The sequence below is a fragment of the Pinus tabuliformis genome, chromosome 1_2 (genome assembly GCF_031772625.1).
Source record: "Pinus tabuliformis cultivar Carrire ecotype Pingquan chromosome 1_2, CPIR1, whole genome shotgun sequence".
NCBI lineage: Eukaryota > Viridiplantae > Streptophyta > Pinopsida > Pinales > Pinaceae > Pinus > Pinus tabuliformis.
Genome location: NC_142298.1, coordinates 642,349,330 through 642,364,698, shown reverse-complemented (window position 1 = coordinate 642,364,698; position 15,369 = coordinate 642,349,330). Strand labels below are relative to the sequence as shown.

Sequence of the window (15,369 nt, the reverse complement as noted above, 5' to 3'; positions counted from 1 at the left end):
TTATTTTAAATTATTTTTATCTTCTAAATTTAATCAACTATTTTAATATTAATAAACATTGATCATTTCCATTCCTTCAAATCATTATATATTAACTTAATCATCATATATTAAACTAATAAAAAAAATTCAAACTATATTTAAAGTGTACCATCTTAATTTCCATAACATAATTTTCTTTCATTTAATTAACCATGTGAAAAGTAACTTAATTAGCAATGGCCTTATTATAAATTTTAATCTCATGAGTGAAAAGTAATACATGAGATTCAAAATTTTAATCTCATGAGTTAAATCAACCACCCAAAAAAAACTTTCATTTTTTTTATTAAAAGTATTTTAAAATTTTTAATTTGTAAGTTTTTATGATTAAAAATATTTTAAAATTTTTAATTTGTGCATTAAATCTCGTCTATATTAATCATTGGAGAAATGCTTACCACTCTTTTGACTGGAAATTTGCTTTCAACCCTTCGCTAATGACGTATAAAGTTTATACAAATATATTAGGTGTTTATAAAAGGAAATATTTCTAGGAGTCTTACAGTATGTATTCTTGAAAATTTGTTGTAGTAGCGTTAATTGGAATTCTACACCATAGAATCAAGCCGTAAAATCTATTTTTTAAATAATAACAATATTTTAATTTTTTGTTATTTTTTTTATTAAAGAAAATATTTTTCTTAATTATGCCGTAAGGCGTTTCCCTTTGCATCAACTTTCCTCTTATCTTACATGTTTTGTTATGATCCGTCTGATTTCATGTTAGATGATTAAAATATTTACAACCATTAGATTAAGTTCTTGTTATAACTGAAACTATCGCTATCTTACCTTCCTTGAAACCATATAAATAACGACTTCCTTAGGTTTTATGAAACACCATTTTACCAATCCATGTCCGCTTTCTTGAATCTGCTCATAAATTTCAATTGTCTAGGATTTTGCTTGAATCTCATGGCCATTATGCAGGTAAATTTTAAATGGCAAGGGCATAAATTTCAAAATGGACTGTGTAGTCTTGATTGCTTTTTGTTTTGAATGATTTTTTTAATGATTTTGGGTTTTAACTGCGAGAACTTCCGTGACTGAAACTAGAAATTGCCGGGATTTCTATGAAAAAAAACTAGAAATTGCAGAGGTTTTTCAGTTTATGCACGATCTTGGATGAAATCTGTTGGATATTGTGCAGGTAAATTTCAAAATGGAGGGGGTAATCTCGAAACGACTGTTTTTAGTTCTCGCCTTCTGTATACCATAATGCTTCTTTTTAAGAAACCCTAATGTCTAAAGTTGATCTTCCTCCCACCATTTGTAGGGGACTGTACTGCTAGTATGGCATGAATGCCCATGTCACTGTGTTGAGTAATTATTTCAAGGTACGAGACCTTGCATCAAGTTTATGGTCCCCATAAGCAAGATTCCTCTCTTCTCCTTCAATGGGCCTACCTGTGGCGACCAGATCTTGTGCCTCTGGCTATGGCTGTAGCTCAAAATCTCGTGTTTGTTCAACCCTCTAGTTTGGCTTTTGCCTAGATCTGGCTTGGTTTTGGATTCAGATTCCTCCAGCCGGTGCTGCATGCATTGACCACAACATTTTTCTCCATTGTTGGTCTTCTTCTTGCAGCAGGTGTTGCATCCTCCCAACGGCAGCGCCCCATTTACCTTCGTGCATATGGTAAAAATGATCTCCGGGAAACCCTTTATGGGCTACTCTGCTACAGGAGTGGCATTAATGTCCATATTTAATAATTAGTTACAGGTATGATTACAGATCAGACCTTCCTTCTTTAGTTGATGGCCCCATCAACTGGATCTTTATCTTTACTTTCCACATGCTTAATTTGGGTCCTGTGGGTTTCAGATCTTGTCGCTTGGCTTTGGCTCTTGCTCAAACTTCTGCTCTAGCTATATTAAGACTCTCAGGCTTTAACTCTAACTTGGTTTTGGCTCTAGCTTCATGAGCTGATTCTGAGAAAGAGCCTCCTACATAGTTCTCTACATTTCTTTTAACAAACCCTTCGAGACATATATGACTCTTATTCACAACTGATTATTTTGTCTTTTGGATATTTATATGACTTCTTCTTAGATAAAGTGCAAATCAAGCTAAACAAATGTTTAGATAGAGTGCAAATCAAACTAAACAAATGTTCAAATAATGTTGTTCTAAATTTTCCTTTTCAGCATTCAACTGAGATGCTTCTGGTGCCTCTACCTCATAATTTACAGACAGTCATACAAACACACATTTGGAGTGATTCTGAAGACCCCGCACCAGCAGCAATATATCTCATGTTTTATATCAATGAAAATGGAGAGAAAGTATACACGTTAAAGGTAATTCTCATTCTTTAAGCCCTCTGGCTTCTGCTTTGAGAGAAAGTCTACACGTTAAAGTAGAATCCTTCGCTTCCATTCACAATAGTTATATGGCATGAAAGGTGCAGGAGGTGGAAACTCCATTTTTTTGGTATCAACAGTCTTTAGTACCTTATTCAAGACCTATAATGTTGAATATAGGTCTAGGATTTTCAATTTTTGTACCAAGTTGTCCTTTCGATTACTATCAATCTTGCTGCTTTAGTACTAAATCAATCATTTTTTTGTTGGGCCATAATGTTAGCACTCCTGTTATAAATGATTCTTCCAAATAACCTTCCCGTTTCAACAAAACTGGCAGTAGTAGGCTTTGGTAAAAAAGATTCTTGGATAGAGCAATACACGTCGCAGTATAAAACCCATCCTGGTCATCATGGCAACAATTGTCATCTTAGCTCAGGCAGCCTTTCACTCAGCATACTTAACTACATTAATCATGACACATCCAACAATCTTACTATAGTCAATGGCATCATTATGAGCTCAACATAGCCATGGCAAGTTAAACATCAGTTTATTAATGAACCCTTGAACAACAACAAGCACAAACTCACTACAACAAAAGTCTAAAATCAATTTAGAATGGGGCTCGGGTTTTGTTTCAAAATATTTGATTTTATGCCACGACTTCAATAATGCCACAAAATTTAGAATTAACTCAGGATTTGCTTCAGGTCTTCTAGGGCTTACAAACCCTAAGCCCAAAATTTCATCAGACTTGACATGTGCAAATTTATCCTATTGTAGTCAACATTGGATGACATCATATCATTTCAAACCTCTTATTGATCACCTGGAATTTGTTTCATAGATAGTGAACAAGAGTTTGACTTTGTGTCAATTGTAGGTCTTTTCTCCAAATATCATAAGAGATCCTCAGACTTCCCTCAGAGGCAGGCCTAAACAAGCCCTCTGTAATCTACACATTTACATCCTCAGATGAACCATTAGCTTATGAAAAATTCCTTTAGTACATAGATTACAACATGCATCAAGTAGAAGATATAATCCACAAATGTTATCAGCGTGTCCTCTGATATAATCCTTGAAGCTAAAGGCAACCAATGGTGAAACAATTTTCATCAACAGGGATGCAAAAGATTTCAAATCCTCTTAGACAATTTAACTTGTATCACCACTCTCCTAGTTTGGTACAGGCTCTGACCTGCTCATGGCCAAGATTTTGCACAACAACTTATGTCATTATCATTCGTAAGCAACTAGAGATTTATGGAATCCAAATTAAGAATTCAATGTCAATATCCTCCTCCCAAAGGATCCCTATTGGAAAAACAGTTTAGAAGTTCATCAGTCACAAAAGGATTTTAAGAATTCTTATAAGTATGTTGATGATATCCTTGGTCCAATTATTAAGAACTTCACTAGCTATTTCATAGGCCTTCGCACCTCTTGGCCACTTCTGAGGCTGCTCAGCCTCTGTTCAATCAGTCCCGAGGCCTTCCTAAGGTCAATCCTGAGACCTATCAGCCCTTTGTCACAGTCTTCTAAGGCCTTAGACAGAATTTTGGTCTCTCTTTGTCCTGGTCAAAAGCATTGTTGCAGAACTTGGACTTTATTAAGGCTGCTTTTTTACCATCCCCCTGATACCATGTTGATGTTTCACGATCTTCTAATCTGATAATTACTTCCAATGATCTCTTAAACAATTTCTTAACCATAATTCAATAATGACAGTAGGATCATAAAGAGACAGCCAAGCACTTAGCGTAAAAAGAGACACAAAATTTTCACCTAGGAAGCCCAAACTTGAGAGAAAACCCAACAATCTTTTCTAGGAGAAATTCTTCAGTTCAACAAAGGTACATTTTAATATTCACAAGTCAACCTAGGTCAACTTAAATAATAATTATGGATCTGAACAAAACAGACCTCAGAACTCAATCTAGGCAGTAGATTTGGTTTCGGTCCCTTTTGTTTACAGACTGAGGTTCTTGGCCTCCTCTAGGGCTTCGACCCTCCATAGAAAAAAAATGTCTCGGATCTTCTAGGGATTCTGCCCTTCAACAGAGATAAAATATCTTTACAAAGATAAGATCCTTCTTGAACTTCGCTCCATCCACAGAAAAAATATTTCGGTCTTTCCTCCACATAAACAAGGTCTCCATATTTGAGTCCATTCAGCCTCTTACAAGCAGAAACCCATCGCTCTTAAACTCTACTACCCAGATTGCCTGTTTTAATGCTTTTCTGATCAAGCTTGAAACATGGATACTAGATATTCATGTATATTGCTTGGCATAAATTACACAGAGATTGATATGTAAATGACATTTGGTTGAAGGATGTTGTCTTATGTGTGGAGTTTGCTTCCACACTATTGCTAGGAAGTAGATATGAAGGGATACGAATGAGTGCTTTTATATTCTATATTCAATGCAATGTAGCGTAAACTACCTTACATGTTGAGTCACACATTAATTTAATGTGTTTTTTTTCTTGCAGAAGGATTCCCCCGTAGGGTCTCTAACACAGTCAGCCCACCCTGGTATGTCTCCTTTATTTTTATGATAATACTACTTTATTTGATGTCATGTCATTAATATGTGAGGATAGCATTGTTGCATTAATGTTTTTAAAATATTTTATCTCATGAGGTTTCTTGTGTTACAGCACGGTTTTCTCCAAATGCTAAATACTCAAAGCATCGCACTTTGCTGAAGAAGCGCTTTGGCTTACTGCCAACGTAGCAACCCCCACCCACCTATTGACAATTGAATAATCAAGTTTTTATGTCTCTGCTAGACAAAGGAAGGGTGGTTAGAGGTTACAGGGTTAACATTAATTATTCATTTTGTTTACTCTGTAGTCTTTGCCCTGCGTTTTTGGATGCAACTTCATGCTAGTTTGTGTTTAAGATGTATTTTGATGCTTTTTTACTTTGCACAAGTTGTAGATGTTGAATTTGGGTTTAAATTTAAATATATTGTTTAAGAGGTTATGATTAGATAGAGAATTAATTATTATTATTATTGGCTTATATATGATACTTTTGCACATTTATTTGTAGGTTGAAGATTTATGATTTTTCAGAGAAAAAAAACCTCCTAACTTCCATTAATCAAAATAAAAGTAAATACATTTGCAGTAGTGACAGATCTTATGTCCATGTAACTCTATGTTCTAGATAAGTCTCAGTAGAAACTCAGAAGATTTTATAATTTTGGATCTTAATCACTATGTATCTACTAGCGTCTCTAAAGGTCTATAACATCATTACAGATTTCTTACCTCTCTAACTTTCCTTCTCAGTGACATTGTTATATTATTTCCCATACATTCTTCAAAAAGAAAAGAAAATAAATAGAAAACTTGAAAAGACATATGAGGATCGTTCTCAGTGAAAAATCAGTGATGTCCTTAATAATTAAAACTCCATGTGCTGATGAGGATGCCATTGTCAAAAGCGGTGAAGAAGATCTTTCCCAGTGCTTGGAAACAACTCTTCTTAGAGATAAAATCTGCCTCTTGGTTATGTTCTCTGAATATATGACTGAAAGTCACTTTCTAGAAGGATCCCATGAAAGATCGATGTGTAGCATCCAGAAGATAAGGGAAGGTTGCCCAAAAGTGGATCTCTGTACCCAATCCAGAATCACTTTGGGGTTCCCAAAACTAATAAATCCTCTATAGCTAGCCAGTTAGCAAATAGGAGTGCCCCCCAAAGAGCTAATCGTGATGCTCTTTTATTAGTCCATGTACCACTATTCCAACAAAATTGAAAGTAGTTGCCAGGCTTTTATACAAGAAAAACCCCCCTGCCACAGATCCTATTAGTAGAAGCTGCTTAAAAAAAATCATCTGGATTTTGTGACCAAATCTCTTTATATTGGATTTGTCTTGAGTTAACCTTCTCTTTTGTTGGCCCTATTTCCATAAAATATGTAGAGATCTTTAAACATGCACCTCTTATATCTGGGGTAGTCTCTTTCAAATATCTTCTCATTCCTACTTTTCCATATGCCCATAGAATATAGAAGGGTAATGTTCGAAATGTCCTGTTCTCCTCAACCAACAGAGAAATGCACCTATCTATGGAGCTCGAATGCTATGCTGCTTGTAGGTTAATAGTGTAATACTCCTCTCCAAATCAAAACTGCAAATGGGCATGTCAGAAAGAGATGATCCACGTCTTCTGCATTTTTTTCATAAAACACCTGTTAGGACCTTGGAAGCCTCTTTTGAGGAGATTATACTTACATGCACTCCTTTTATAAATGATTCTTCCAAATACCCTTCTGTTTCAACAAAATTGGCAGTAGTAGGCTTTAGTAAAAAAGATTATTGGATAGAGCAATACACATCGCAGTATACAACCTCTTCCTGGTCATCATGGCAACAATTGTCATCTTAGCTCAGGAAGCCTTTCACTCAGCATACTTAAGTGCATTAATCATGACACAGCCAACAATCTTACTATAGTCAATGGCATCATTATGAAATCAACATAGCCATGGCAAGTTAAACATCAGTTTATTAATGAACCCTTGAACAAAAACAAGAACAAATTAAGAATTCAATGTCAACATCCTCCTCCCAAAGGATCCCTATTGGGAAAACAATTTAGAAGTTCATCGGTAACAAAAGGATTTTAAGAATGCTTATAATTATGTTGATGATATCCTTGGTCAAATTATTAAGAACTTCACTAGCTATTTCACAGGCCTTTGCACCTCTTGGCCACTTCTAAGGCTGCTCGGCCTCTGTTCAATCAGTCCTGAGGCCTTCCTGAGGTCAATCATGAGACCTATCGGCCCTTTGTCATAGTCTTCTAAGGCCTTAGACAGAATTTTGGTCTCTCTTTGTCTTGGTCAAAAGCATTGTTGACAGAACTTGGACTAGAACTTTATCAAGGCTGCTTTTTTACCATCCCTCTAATACCATGTTGATGTTTCACGATCTTCTAATTTGATAATTACTTCCAATGATCTCTTAAAAAAGTTCTTAACCATAATGCAATAATGATAGTAGGATCATAAAGATACGGCCAAGCACTTAGCGTAGAAAGAGACAGAAAATTTTCACCTGGGAAGCCCAAACTTGAGAGAAAACCCAACAATCTTTTATAGGAGAAATTCTTCAGTTCAACAAAGGTACATTTTAATATTCATAAGTCAACCTAGGTCAATTTAGACAATAATTATGGATCTGAACAAAATAGACCTCAGAACTCAATCTAGGCAGTAGATTTGGTTTCGGTCCCTTCTGTTTACAGACTGAGGTTCTTGGCCTCCTCTAGGGCTTCGACCCTCCATAGAAAAAAAAGGTCTCGGATCTTCTAGGGATTCCGCCCTTAAACAAAGATAAAATATCTTTACAGAGATAAGATCCTTCTTGAACTTCACTCCATCCACAGAAAAAATATTTTGGTCTTTCTTCCACAGAAACAAGGTCAACATATCTAAGTCCATTCAGCCTCTTACAAGCAGAAACCCGTCGCTCTTAAACTTTACTACCTAGATTGCCTGTTTTAATGCTTTTCTAATCAAGCTTGAAACCTGGATACTAGATAGTCATGTATGTTTCTTGGCATAATTACGCAGAGATTGATATTTAAATGACCTTTGGTTGAAGGCATGCTATCTTATGTGTGGAGTTTACTTCCACACTGTTGCTAGGAAGTAGATATGAAGGGATACTAATGCATGCTTTTATATTCTATATTCAATGCAATGTAGCGTAAAATAGCTTACATGTTGAGTCACACGTTAATTTAATGTGTTTTTTTCTTGCAGAAGGATTCCCCCGTAGGGTCTCCAACACAATCAGCCCACCTTGGTATGTCTCCTTTATTTTTATGATAATACTACTTTATTTGATGTCATGTCATTAATATGTGAGGATAGCATTGCTGCATTGATGTTTTTAAAATCTTTTATCTTATGAGGTTTCTTGTGTTACAGCACGGTTTTCTCCATATGATAAATACTCAAAGCATCGCACTTTGCTGAAGAAGCGCCTTGGCTTACTGCCAACGCAGCAACCCCCACCCACCTATTGACAACTGAATATTAAGAATTTTTATGTCTCTGATAGACAAAGGAAGGGTGGTTAGAGGTTACAGGGTTAACATTAATTATTCATTTTGTTTACTCTGTAGTCTTTGCCCTGCCATTTTGGAGGCAACTTCATGCTAGTTTGTGTTTAAGATGTATTTTGATGCTTTTTTACTTTGCACAAGTTGTAGATGTTGAATTGGGGTTTAAATTTAAATATATTGTTTAAGAGGTTATGATTAGATAGAGAATTATTTATTATTATTGGCTTATATACGATACTTTTCAACATTTATTTGTAGGCTAAACATTTGTAATTTTTCAGAGAAAAAAAACCTCCTAACTTCCATTAATCAAAATAAAAGTAAATACATTTGTAGTAGCGACAGATCTTATGTCCATGTAACTCTATGTTCTAGATAAGTCTCAGTAGAAACTCAGAAGATTTTATAATTTTGGATCTTAATCACTATGTATCTACTAGCGTCTCTAAAGGTCTATAACATCATTACAGATTTCTTACCTCTCTAACTTTCCTTCTCAGCGAAATTGTTATATTATTTCCCAGAAATTCTTCAAAAAGAAAATAAAATAAACAGAAAACTTGAAAATACATATGAGGATCGTTCTGTAGGAATTTACAGGGTAAGTTCCTCAGACAGAACACCAAAGGGCACTGCTCACAAACAGATCGCAGATCAATACACCAGTACTTTTGACGTGGTTAAAACCCTCAAAGAGGGAAACAGTCCACGACCTGAGCCAACACGGCCACTTCAGGCAATTTATTAATAAAATAATGAAAATTTACATAAGCTTCTCTCATGAATGGTTAACCTACAAATGACCCTCCATGCTCTTTAAATATAGATCATGGACCAATCGGGTGTTAAGCCACGGATCAAGTGTCGGTAATACCGAGGAGAGAATGAACCGTCGGATCACTACATATCGTGACCGTCAGATTGTAAGTTACAAAATGTACATAGTAAAGAAACACATTTTACCTTACTGTATACCTAACTCTATACTAGACCAAGTTGTACTTAACTATTTCCTATGTGTCGGAATATCCTAACATCCCCCCTTAAGAACATCTTGGGATAGGATTGAAGGATTTACAAATATGACACAATAGGAGAAGAAAGGAGGCACTAGAGCCTATCCCCCCTTAGTGACAACTTCCTGAACTCCAACCATAAATCGAAGTTTAGTGAACTTCGCTTCTGTGAGAGCCTTTGTAAAGATGTCTACAACTTGATCATCTGTTGAACAATATTGCACTTCAAGAACATGGTCGTGAATGAGCTTTCTGATGAAGTGCATGTGCAGTTCAATGTGTTTGCTACGCTAATGTTGGACTGGATCTTTGCATAGCTGAACGACACTTTGATTATCACACCAAAGTGTAGTCGGATTCTGCTGCTGAAAGCCGAACTCTGACAGGATCTGACGAAGCCACAAGGCTTCCTTACTAGCTTCTATGGAACCACGATACTCTGCTTCTACTGAAGAAAGAGAAATGGCACCTTTTTTCTTGCAAGCCCATGTAATAGGTCCTGAACCAAGAGTGAACACATAACCGGCAGTAGACTTCTGATCATCAGGGTCACCAGCCCAATCGGAATTAGTGAAACCAACCAATAGAGGAGATTCTTCTGTGTTGTAATGAATCCCAAACTGAACTGGAACATAACGAAGTATTCTTTTAGCTTCTTTCCAATGACTTTCACATGGGTTTTGCATAAGCCGAGCAACAAGGCCAAAAGCAAAGGAAAGGTCAGGACGAGTATGGGTTAGATACAAAAGTTTTCCTACAAGTTGACGGTATAAGGTAGCATCAACTTCAGGAGAAGTACAAGTGACTGAAAGTTTGACTCCAGACTGAAAGGGAGAAGGGTCTGGCTTACAGTCTTCCATGTGAAAATGGCATAGAATATCACAAGCATACTTGGACTGGGAAAGGGAAATACTTTCCTTGGATTGCAAGACTTGAAGACCAAGAAAATAATGTAAGTGTCCTAAGTCTGTCATTTCAAACTTCCTTTTAAGGCTAGACTTCACATGGTTTATAAGGTTGGGATCACTACCAGTCAGGATAAGGTCATCAACATAAAGAACAAGAATGACAAGAGACTTTCCCACTTTCTTGGTGTAGACAGTATTGTCAGAATGACACCTAGAAAAGCCATTTTCTAAAAGAAAGTTATCCATTTTGGCATACCAAGCTTGAGGATCTTTCTTGAGACCATAAAGGGATTTCTTAAGCCGACATACAAGGCTGGAGTCTGTTTGTATAAAGCTAATAGGTTGTTCCATATAGATTTCTTCATGCAAGTCCCCATGCAAGAAGGCAGATTTAACATCCATCTGATGGACTTCCCATTTGAAAGAGGTAGCAAGGGAAAGAACAAGGCGGATAGAGTTTATTTTGGCAACAGGGGAGAAGGTTTTAGTATAGTCAATGCCTTCAACTTGTGAAAAACCGTTAGAAACAAGACGAGCTTTATGTTTATCAACTTTCCCATCTAGTCCATACTTGGTTCTGTAAACCCATTTGCATCTAACAAGTTTCCGTCCCTTTGGTAGAGGAACAAGATCCCATGTATCATTTGCCAATAAAGAATGATATTCTTCATTCATAGTTGCTTCCCAATCTGGATGGCCTGAAGCTTCATATTCTTCATTCATAGCTGCTTCCCAATCTGGATGGCCTCAAGCTTCTGCAAAGGTGTCAGGATCATAATTCACTGAAGCTTGAGCCAGTAAAGAAGAGGCTCTCTCAAACTGAGAACGTGTACGTCGCTGATCTGTAGGATCACCGGCAAGATCACCTGCTGCATCCCGAGTAGTACAGACCCATTTTGGAAGCTGAGGAGCTGAAGGAGGATCCTGAGAAGGTGGGGGAGGATTTTCATCCTCGCTTTCATCATCTAAAGAAGAAATATTTTCAAAAGTAGAAGAGATAGGGAGAGGTGGCACATCCGCCGAAATAGGCTCGCAGGCCGATACATTTTCAGCAAACTTTACATCTCTTCTAATGATATCATTTTTGGACTTAAGTGGAATAAGTCTATATCCTTTGACATCTTCAGAATATCCAACAAAGATACATTTTTCACTCTTAGGTTTTAAAGCTTTATGTTTCTCATCTGGAATAGGGGCCCATGCTTCACTTCCAAAAACACGAAAGTGTCTTACATCTGGTTTGATTGAGCTCCATGCTTCTTCTGGAGTGATATTCTTTAAAACCTTAGTAGGAGTGAGATTTATTATGTAATTTGCACAGTTAATTGCTTCTGCCCAATAATTAAGACTATGTCCTTTAGATTAAAGCATACAATTAGCCATTTCCTTTAAGGTGTGACTCTTCCTTTCAGCTACACCATTTTGTTGTGGAGTATATGGAACAGTATGTTGCATTTGAATTCCATTCTCAGTGCAAAAGTTGATGAATGTGTTTTTAACATATTCTCTGCCATTATCAGATCTTATCTTAAGAATTTGATGTCCAGATTGTTTTTCAACAAAGGCCTTAAAGGCCAAGAACATGTTAAATACTTCACTCTTGAGTTTTAAGAAGTATACCCAGGTGCGTCAGGAGAAATCATCAATGAAAGTTAAGAAATACTTGTAGCCAGAGAATGAAGCAACTGGAAGTGGACCACATAAATCACTATGCACAAGCTGTATAGGGGCTGAGGCGTGCCAAGAGGCACATTTTTCAAAACTGTCCCGATGATGTTTTCCGAGTACACATCTGGAACAAACACCATCTCTGCAAGATACCATTGGAAGACCTGTCACCATATTTTCTTTACATAGATTCTGAAGAGAGCGATAGTTTATGTGACCAAATCGCTCATGCCAAAGTTTTCTCATTTCATCATTATGAGCAACAAATACTGAGGGAAGATTTGGTGACCCAAAGTTGTGAAACTTATACAACCTTGTAGAATCATCAGCAATGCCAGTAGCTAAAATCTGTCTAGGATCTCTTAGGTCCTTAATTACAACAACGTGAGGTGAAAATTCAACGATTTTACCTTTACCTGAATGGGTTATCTGATATACAGATAGAAGGTTGCAGGATAAGGTTGGAGCACATAATACATCATTAAACTGACCATTGTATAGATGAACAGTTCCAGTCCCTACAACACTAAGAGATCTATCATCCCCAACATATATATTTTTGGTGTTACAACCATTTAAAGAAGAAAACATGGCTTTGTTTTTGGCCATGTGATAAGAAGCTCCAGAATCAATGAGCCACTCATGAGAATGAGAAGAAGAAGATACATTTAGTGCATAGCCAAACTGAGATGCTTGACAACCACATGCAGAAAGTGCCATTCCTGAAGATGAAGTTGAAGTTGAAGAGTGCTCCAAATGGATATTATGCTTCTTCATTGCTGCTTCCAAGGCTTCCATCTTCTTAAAGCATTTGGATTCTAAGTGGCCATCTCGATTACAAAAGTTGCAATGTCTATCAGTTTTCTTCCCTTTATTTTTATTTGTCTTATCATTTTGTTGAAATGATTTCTCATTTTGAGGCTGAAATTGCTTAGGACCCTTGTTTGGTTTAGGACCATTCCTTTTAGGATACGACTTATTAGGATTCTTTGAATTTGGTTGCTGCTGGGGAGCTAACGCTTTCTTAGAAGAGTTTCCAAGATGAATAAGACCAAGGTGTAAGAGTTTTTCTTGTTCTCTTATTAAAGAATCACAAAAGGAATCAAAGGAAGGGGACTTGTAGGTTTTTCCTTGAGAAATGAAGGCTTCTCTTGTAGAATGGAAGGTGGAAACAAATACAGAATAGGCTGGTCCCAACTTAGTAAGAATGGAGTAGATAAGGCTACTATCTTCTTTCTTAACCTTAACACCTTCCAAGAGAAGTCTAAGGGTCTTGAACTTGGACAAAAAATCTTCAATGCAAGAAAAATTATTGGGGTCCAATGTAAGCAATTCATTTTCAAGTTGATGGGCTTTAAGTTCATTTTTAATTCCAAGGACTTTAGTAATCTGTTTCCTTGCTTCATCAGGAGTATCAAGTTCTGCAATATGGAATCTCAGATATGGAGAAATAGACATCCCTATCAACCCACGTGCTTGGTCTTGCCTATTTTCCCATTTAGCTGCCTTGTCTTCATCTTTCGGTTTGGTCTCTTGGTCTGTGGCTATTCTGTAAAGACCTTTACCTCTAAGTAAATCCACAATTTAGGACAACCATTGGAAGTAGTTGGCGCTATCAAGAATAACTTGGCATGGACTTTCCATTAAAAAAAAAACCTAAAGCTATAGATGCTGAAACTAAGTGTACCAATCGAAAGATCTCGAAAAATTAGGCCATTTAAAAAAAAACAGTTCTGAAAATGGCTTCCGGATGAAGAAGTTATGGCTTTTTGAAAAAAAATTGATGAAGTCGCCGACGAAGTGCGGGAATGTGCGGAAATGAAAAAATCCGCCCCCACAAAATGGAGACTTGAACCCAAGACCTCTACTCTCATAAATTAGCTTTGCACCAAGTGAGCTATACAAAAAGTTTGAGAGAGAGAGAGAGAGAGAGAGAGAGAGAGAGAGAGAGAGAGAGGTGGATGTTTTGGGTTGCGTGCTTGCTTTGAGAAAGCTCTTTTAACCTACAAAACAAAAAACACAAAACCCAACACGGACATACAAAAAAAACGAACCTTGTGGCTTGAAGTTAGCTTTAGCCGGAAACTAAATATTTTCAAAAACGAACCTTGCAGCTCAAAGTTAGCTTTAGCAGGAAACTAAATATTTTCAAAAACGAACCTTGCAGCTCGAAGTTAGCTTTAGCAAAAAACTAAATATTTTCCTCAAAGTTTCTGATTTTCCGAGATCACACTAAGGCACAGCGGAAAAGAGCATACGCATGAGAAAAATCCTTCCTTTCTGTTTCTGCTTTGCCCAGATCGCACAGAGTCGTAGGGAAAAGAGCATATGCAGAAATGAAAGGTATAGATTCGGTAATAAAAAAAAAGCTAAATAAACTGAAAACTGAAATAAACAGAGAGAAAATAACTGTAAACTGCAAATAAACACTGTATACCTCCAGATCTTAAAAATGACGTAGCTAGGGCTACCGAAAACCTTTTCGCGTGAAACGAAAGGGGTTCCTCACTGGAACAGATGCTCCCAACACAACAGAGCAGTCCTCTCGGCCCGAAAGCAATCACAAACAGTTGATCTAGGAAACGACAGTCGGATGCAGTTCTATTGGCTTCAGATTTGGATCACCAACGGACGTGGCCCTCAAATAGCTCTGATACCATGTAGGAATTTATAGGGTAAGTTCCTCAGACAGAACACCAAAGGACACCGCTCAAAAAAAGATCGCAGATCAATACACCAATACTTTTGACGTGGTTAAAACCCTCAAAGAGGGAAACAGTCCACGGCCTGAGCCAACGCGGCCACTTCAGGAAATTTATTAATAAAAGAGTGAAAATTTACATAAGCTTCTCTCATGAACGGTTAACCTACAAATGACCCTCCATGCTCTTCAAATAGAGATCATGGACCAATCAGGTGTTAAGCCATGGATCAAGTGTCGATAATACTGAGGAGAGAATGAACCGTCGGATCACTACATATCGTGACCGTCAGATTGTAAGTTACAAAATGTACATAGTAAAGAAACACACTTTACCTAACTCTATACCTAACTCTATACTAGACCAAGTTGTACTTAACTATTTCCTATGTGTCGGAATATCCTAACACGTTCTCAGTGAACAGTCAGTGATGTCCTTAATAATAAAAACTCCATGTGCTGATGAGAATGCCATTGTCAAAAGTGGTGAAGAAGATCTTTCCCAGTGCTTGGAAACAACTCTTCTTAGAGAGAAAATATGCCTCTTGGTTCTGTTCTCTGAATATATGACTGAAAGTCACTTTCTAGAAGGATCCCATGAAATATCTGATGCATAGCATCCAAAAGATAAGGGAA

At 36.9% G+C, this 15,369-nt stretch overlaps 1 long non-coding RNA gene across 1 annotated transcript; it reads left to right on the top strand.

The window, feature by feature from the left end:
* The first annotated feature begins 2,222 nt into the window (after window positions 1–2,222).
* LOC149207297 (uncharacterized) lies at window positions 2,223–8,178 on the top strand. The gene is made up of 2 exons (XR_016251997.1): window positions 2,223–2,340; window positions 8,136–8,178. It is a non-coding gene; the product is annotated as an uncharacterized LOC149207297 (long non-coding RNA).
* Window positions 8,179–15,369: the final 7,191 nt, after the last annotated feature.